Source organism: Engystomops pustulosus, chromosome 1 (assembly GCF_040894005.1).
Source record: "Engystomops pustulosus chromosome 1, aEngPut4.maternal, whole genome shotgun sequence".
In the NCBI taxonomy this organism is placed as follows: domain Eukaryota; kingdom Metazoa; phylum Chordata; class Amphibia; order Anura; family Leptodactylidae; genus Engystomops; species Engystomops pustulosus.
Window position 1 is genome coordinate 182978320 of NC_092411.1, and position 6004 is coordinate 182984323.

Here is a 6004-nt window from a genome sequence, read left to right on the forward strand (position 1 = left end):
AGATTCTAGTATATTTTTAAAATTAACTATCTATACATGTTTAGCAGGTGAAATAAGTATTGAACATGTCACCATTTTTCATGAAATTCTCAACAAATGTCAGTATCAACCCATCAAATCCACAATGGTAATGAAATGAAACCATAAATGTCCATAAATAAAGTTGTATGTAATAATGAGATTGATACAACAAAAAAATATTGATAAAAGAAAGGGGCATTAAGTGAAAAATATTAACAGGTGGTTCATGCTGGTTCAACAATGTCAGATTATGTGCAAAAAAGCCATATACTGCTATATTGTAATATGGCAGTATATGATAGGATCTATCATATAAACTAGGGTTAATGTATCCTAGGGGGGGCTAAAAAAAATAGTAATAATAAAAAATAAAAACTTAAAAGTTCAAATCACCCACCTCTTCTTAGAACTCCATATGCTGAAGTATGTACAGTATGAAAAATTTGCAGCAGAATATGGCAAAATGAAGACAAAGATCTGGTTTCTCTATAATTGCGCTGAATAAAGGGGAGAATACATTTGGAGAGCTCATAAAAATATGGTGCAAAAGTGTTACGCAAAAAAAAGCCCTGTACTATAGAAAAATGTTGTGTATTTTTAAAGCAGGGCAGCAAAATATGGAAACGCAAAGTCATAAAAGGGCTGAAGGGGTTAATCGTGTCTTACACTCTGGCCATCCATAGTGTTCCCTCTTGCCATCACTAATTTGTTTGTGCTCTCTTTTTCAATGTCATGGCTGTTCTATGTGCCTCCAGTTCTACTATGATGAGGAGACTCAATGGGGGAGATTCAACATATGCCATATCATGCGGGTATGATAAAGCCTTGCCCCCTGACGCCACAGCTTATGTATCATGAAGCTTAGAACTCATGATGTATCCATCAGGCAGCTGTGCCAGTGGACAAAACTGTGCCAAGTCTGACCTAGCGTAGTTTTGTGTAAAAGCCTGTGAACATTCTTTATGAATGTTCACAGACTTTTAAAAAGTGGTGTAGGAACACCCCAACTAAATCAAACATCTAAACTAAATCTGCTTTCCTGTGTACCAAGAGTTTATCTGATTTAAACCATTTTAACCCCTTACTTTACAATTTTAATTATTTTTAATGCTATTTAAGCTCCTATCTCTCCCTCTGCTCCTCAGTGCAAAATCCCAGGGCGGACACATTACTGTATTATCCATCTAGCTCTGTGGGGTGACAATGTGGTTAGATTATCAGGGTACAAGTGTAAATACACTTTCATCTGGCTTCTGACATTGTACTAACACGCTGACACATAGAAAGAGAGATGAGACAGATCAGAGATGCATGGGATTACATATAGGCCGACAGACAGAGGCTACTACATCTCACAGATATGTGTCTGCCTCCCCCTTCTCCCGAATCACTTATCTCCCTGTAGCTTGTTACACTGGGAGCTCCGCTACATCTATGATACTATGATCTCACAGATATGTGCCTGCCTACCCCTTCCCCTGGATCACTTATTTCCTTGTAGCTTGTTGTTTGCAGCCTCTCTCTCTCCTGGCAGGAAGTGTCTGTGTCTAAAGTGTGCAGCAGTGTGAGCTTGGTACAGGGGCCATGGGTACAGCCACACAGCAGAGATTGACCATAGTCTCAGTTCCACGATCTCATCCAAGATGGCGGCCACCCGACCCTAAGTGAGTTACTGGGTTGTGTCTAGGGGCAACTGAAATAATGTACAGCAGGACTGATAGAGACAGGTTGGACTTATATCTGTGAAATGCTGCATTTTTGTTAATAACAGTGAATTAGAGAATGTGTTATTTTGTTATCCTGAGTATATATAAGAAACTTGTCTTTGTGTGAATACCCCTTTAAGCCACTTATTCCTGCTATTGAGAAGCATGATACTTTGAAACACATCTAACTAAATTATAGCAGTATAAAAAATTGCATCAACTATCAACAATTTACTTTTATACCAGCTCGGCAACTTTTACTGATAATATACTGCTGTCTGAGACAATCACCCCATTGGAACCTGATACGAGGCCCCCTAACTACCCTTGGTGTGCCAGCTGTACTTACTACACATGTAGTTTCCTCTACCATGCATGGGCAAGAGAGATCACTGTTCATGGCATCTCGCTAAATACCTTCATGATGCCAGAGCAATTCAGGACACAAGTAGGGCTGCCAACTTTGGTTAAAATAACAATTAGTAAGTACATACTCACATTGACACATGTTATACATATTTTTTGGAAAAAGCCCACATTTGTCACTGTGAGTTTTGTTTGGAAAATAATCACCTTCTGCCATCTTAATGAAAGTAAAGTTGCATTGAGGTCTTTTGGGACTTTTCACTGCTTAAAAGTCTCACAGAGGCATTTCCGCCTCTTCATTATTCTCGTGTAAACTTAGAACTACTGCTAGTGGAATAGCGTGCAACAATATGCAACACCAGTTTTATGACTTGGGATTTTTGCAAAAATCTCATTGTCACTTCTGTCTCCCGTTGGTGTATGTCCTGGGTCTTTTTATGCATTTTGAGACATTTTGAAGAAAAAAAATCTGACACAGCAATTAGAGAAAATGAACTTTTATTAAAGGGACAAAGCCACTTTAACCTCTTCCCGCTCAGCGTCCGATATATCGGACGCTGAGCTCAGTGACTTAGCGCTCAGCGTCCGATATATCGGACGCTGAGCTGATGCCGGTTTGGCTCAAGATCTGAGCCGAACCGGCATCGGGAAAGAAGGGGTGCCGGCTGTGACTGATAGCCGGCACCCCAGTGTAACACCCGCGATCGGAGTTGGCTCCGATCGCGGGTGCTTAACCCGTTAAATGCCGCGGTCAGCGCGACCGCGGCATCTAACATGTATCTGGGGGGTCTTTCCCCCACTATCGCCCCCCCCGAACCGTTTTCGGGGTGCGCCGATCGTTGCTATAGTAACTCTGGGGTCCGATCTGGACCCCAGAGTTACCTGCAAGAATTGCCAGTAAGATGGCGTCTGTGACGTCATCTTACTGGCACAGTGCCAGCCTATGCAAGTGTATAGGCTGACACTGATAATACTCTGCAATACATGAGTATTGCAGAATATTATCATGAACAAGCAATCAGAGGATTTCTTGTTCATGTACCATGGTATAAAAGTGAAAAAGTAAAAAAAAAAATGTTATTCAATAAAAAAATAAAGTAATAAATCACTAAAAATGCCCCAAACCCCCAAAACATATAAAGAGACATATAACTAAAAAAAAAGTCTAAATCATAACACAAACCCCACATATATAGTATCACCGCGTCCGTAACAACCCGTAGAATAAAAGTAAATCATTATTGAACCCCCACGATAAACGCCGTAAAAAAAAACTGCTATAAACCTTCCAAAAATTATGATTTTTAGCTATTCAATCCCACAAAAAATGCTATAAAATGCGATCAAAAAACCATGTGTACTCCGACATGATACTGGTGCAAAGTACAACATGTCCCGCAAAAAACAAGCCATCAACCAGCTCCGTAGCCAAAAAAGTAACAATGTTATGCCACTTGGAAGACGGCAATACATAAATGATAGATTTTTCCCCACATTAGGGTTTTGTTTGACAAATTTAGTAAAACGTAAGAAAATATATTCAAGTCTGGTATCCCCGTAATCGTATCAACCCATAGAATAAAGATAACATGATTATTAGTCTATACGGTGAACACCAAAAAAAAAAAGTAAAAAATCCAGTACAGAATTGATGCTTTTCTACTCCTGCCCTCAAAAAAAGTTCCTAAATTTTCAACAATAGGTGATACCAACCCCAAAATGGTAACAATGGAAAAAGCATCTCATCGCGCAAAAAAAATGGCATCACATGGCCCCAATAACGCAAAAGCGAAAATTTTATAGCCTTCAAAAGGGGCCAATGAGGAAACTAAAATCCTGGCAGCTGCAGGGCGCTCCTTCCCTTCTGCGTCTCGCTGTGCGCCCATAAAACAAGTAACGGCCACATGTGGGGGGTCTCTGTACTCAGGAGAAATTGCAGAACAAATTGTATGGTGGGTTTTCTCTTTTTATATTTTGGAAATGTGTAAATTTTAGTGCTAAATGAACGTATAAGGGAACAATTTGACCATTCTAAATTTCACCTCCATTTTGATTCAATTACTATGAAGATCTCAAGGGGTTAACAATCTTCGTAAAAGCTGTTTCTGATAGCTTGAGGGGTGCAGATTTGAAAATGGGTTGGTTATATACGGGGGTTTTGATGCTAAATATGTAAAATTTCATTCCAAACTGTATTTATCCCCAAAATAGTCAATTCTGAAAATCCGGAAAAGCGCTATTCTTTTTGTAAGCCGCGTGACATCAAAATACATTATCCAGACATATCAAAAATTATGAAAATGTAAAGTAGACAAATGGGAAATATTATTCAGCAACTTATTTAGGTGGTAAATCTATCTGCCTGGAAACGCAATGATTTTGAATTTCGAAAATGGCAAATTTTTCAAAAAATTTATCATATTTTCTTTTTTTTTGTAAATAAACGCAAAACTTATCAGCCAAAATTTACCACTAAAATGAAGTACAACATGTGGGGAAAAAACAATCTCAGAATCGTTTTGATAAGTAACAGTGTTCAAAAGTTATAACCATATAAAGCGACGCAGGTCAGAATCCAAAAAATCGGGCTGAGCCTTAACCTGCAAAATGGCTGCGTCCTTAAGGGGTTAATGAATCTCATAGGCAGTGGAGCTTCAAAAACAGACATTGAATTGTCCCAATGAGTCTGCCTAATAATAAATAACCCCAGATTTTTACACAAATAAACTCTAGTCCCAAGCAGATGTAGGTAATAGAATATGAGTAGCTAAAGACTTTTTTTAAGTTGCCCTTCCATTTCAGATGTCATATATATCAGCCTTGAAGAAGAAAATCAGCAAATCAAGCAAGCCCCAAACCCAATATAAAAATAATATTCATAAATTAAATAAAGCACAAAGACCCAAACTAAATGACCCTCTAGGGCCCACATTTATTAAAGCCACTGCATCAGTTTTCTGTCTGACTTTGCATGTGCGTTCCAGTGCAAACTACTTGCACATGTATTTATAAAGTGTCCGTGACACATTTTTGTCGCAGCTGCACTATAACCGGCACAAAATTGTGCAGTTTATGCAGTGTCCGACAGAATTGTGTCACGGCCTCTATGTTAAATGTACACCATGAAGAACAAGTGTCACGATTCATGATTCTGCACTTCAATGTTTTTAACAAATGTGGGCCTATGAGAGTTTTTTTCATTTATGAATCTTATTATATAATCAATACAATTTAATGCTTGTTACAATGTAGTTGAAGCATATTCTCATTGAATAAGAGAAAAAGGACCGAAATAACTTTTTGTAAGAAGAAAGAAATTAAAATTTTCCCCTGAAATCTGTTACTATTTAATTTGGCCCTTTTTTTCAAGAAAAGTCACACAATGCCTTTGTTTCTCGCTTAAGAACGGGAAAATATAAAGAATGGGTCTGTTGTAATAATTCATGTCTGCCTATTTCATAGTTATGTAAGAATGCTATTTAAGGCAAAGACATATTGTCTTTTGTTGATCCTGGACAGGGAACCAGTGAGGCTTGCAACATATCCCCTACACTTAATTACTAACATGTTAATATGTGGAAACATGACAACCACAAGAACTTTTTAAGGACAATAAATCATCTTCTATGAATTCAGCACTCAATATAACAGACTGCGATGGTCTGGGTGTCTTAAAATAAATAGTTGTGAAGATGACACTACCTCATTTAACATGTTCTGTAATGTTTTCGTCAAATGGGTGTTTACTACATCCCATTGAAATTATTCATTAACTAACAGATGCTTTGTTCATGAAGGCCAATCCCAAAGGATACATTATTTATTGACATCTTTCAGTCAGGAGTCAATATGCTGTCATTCTTTCTCCGCTATGCCCAGACAGGTGGCTCTTCTTGTCTCTGACTACAGAC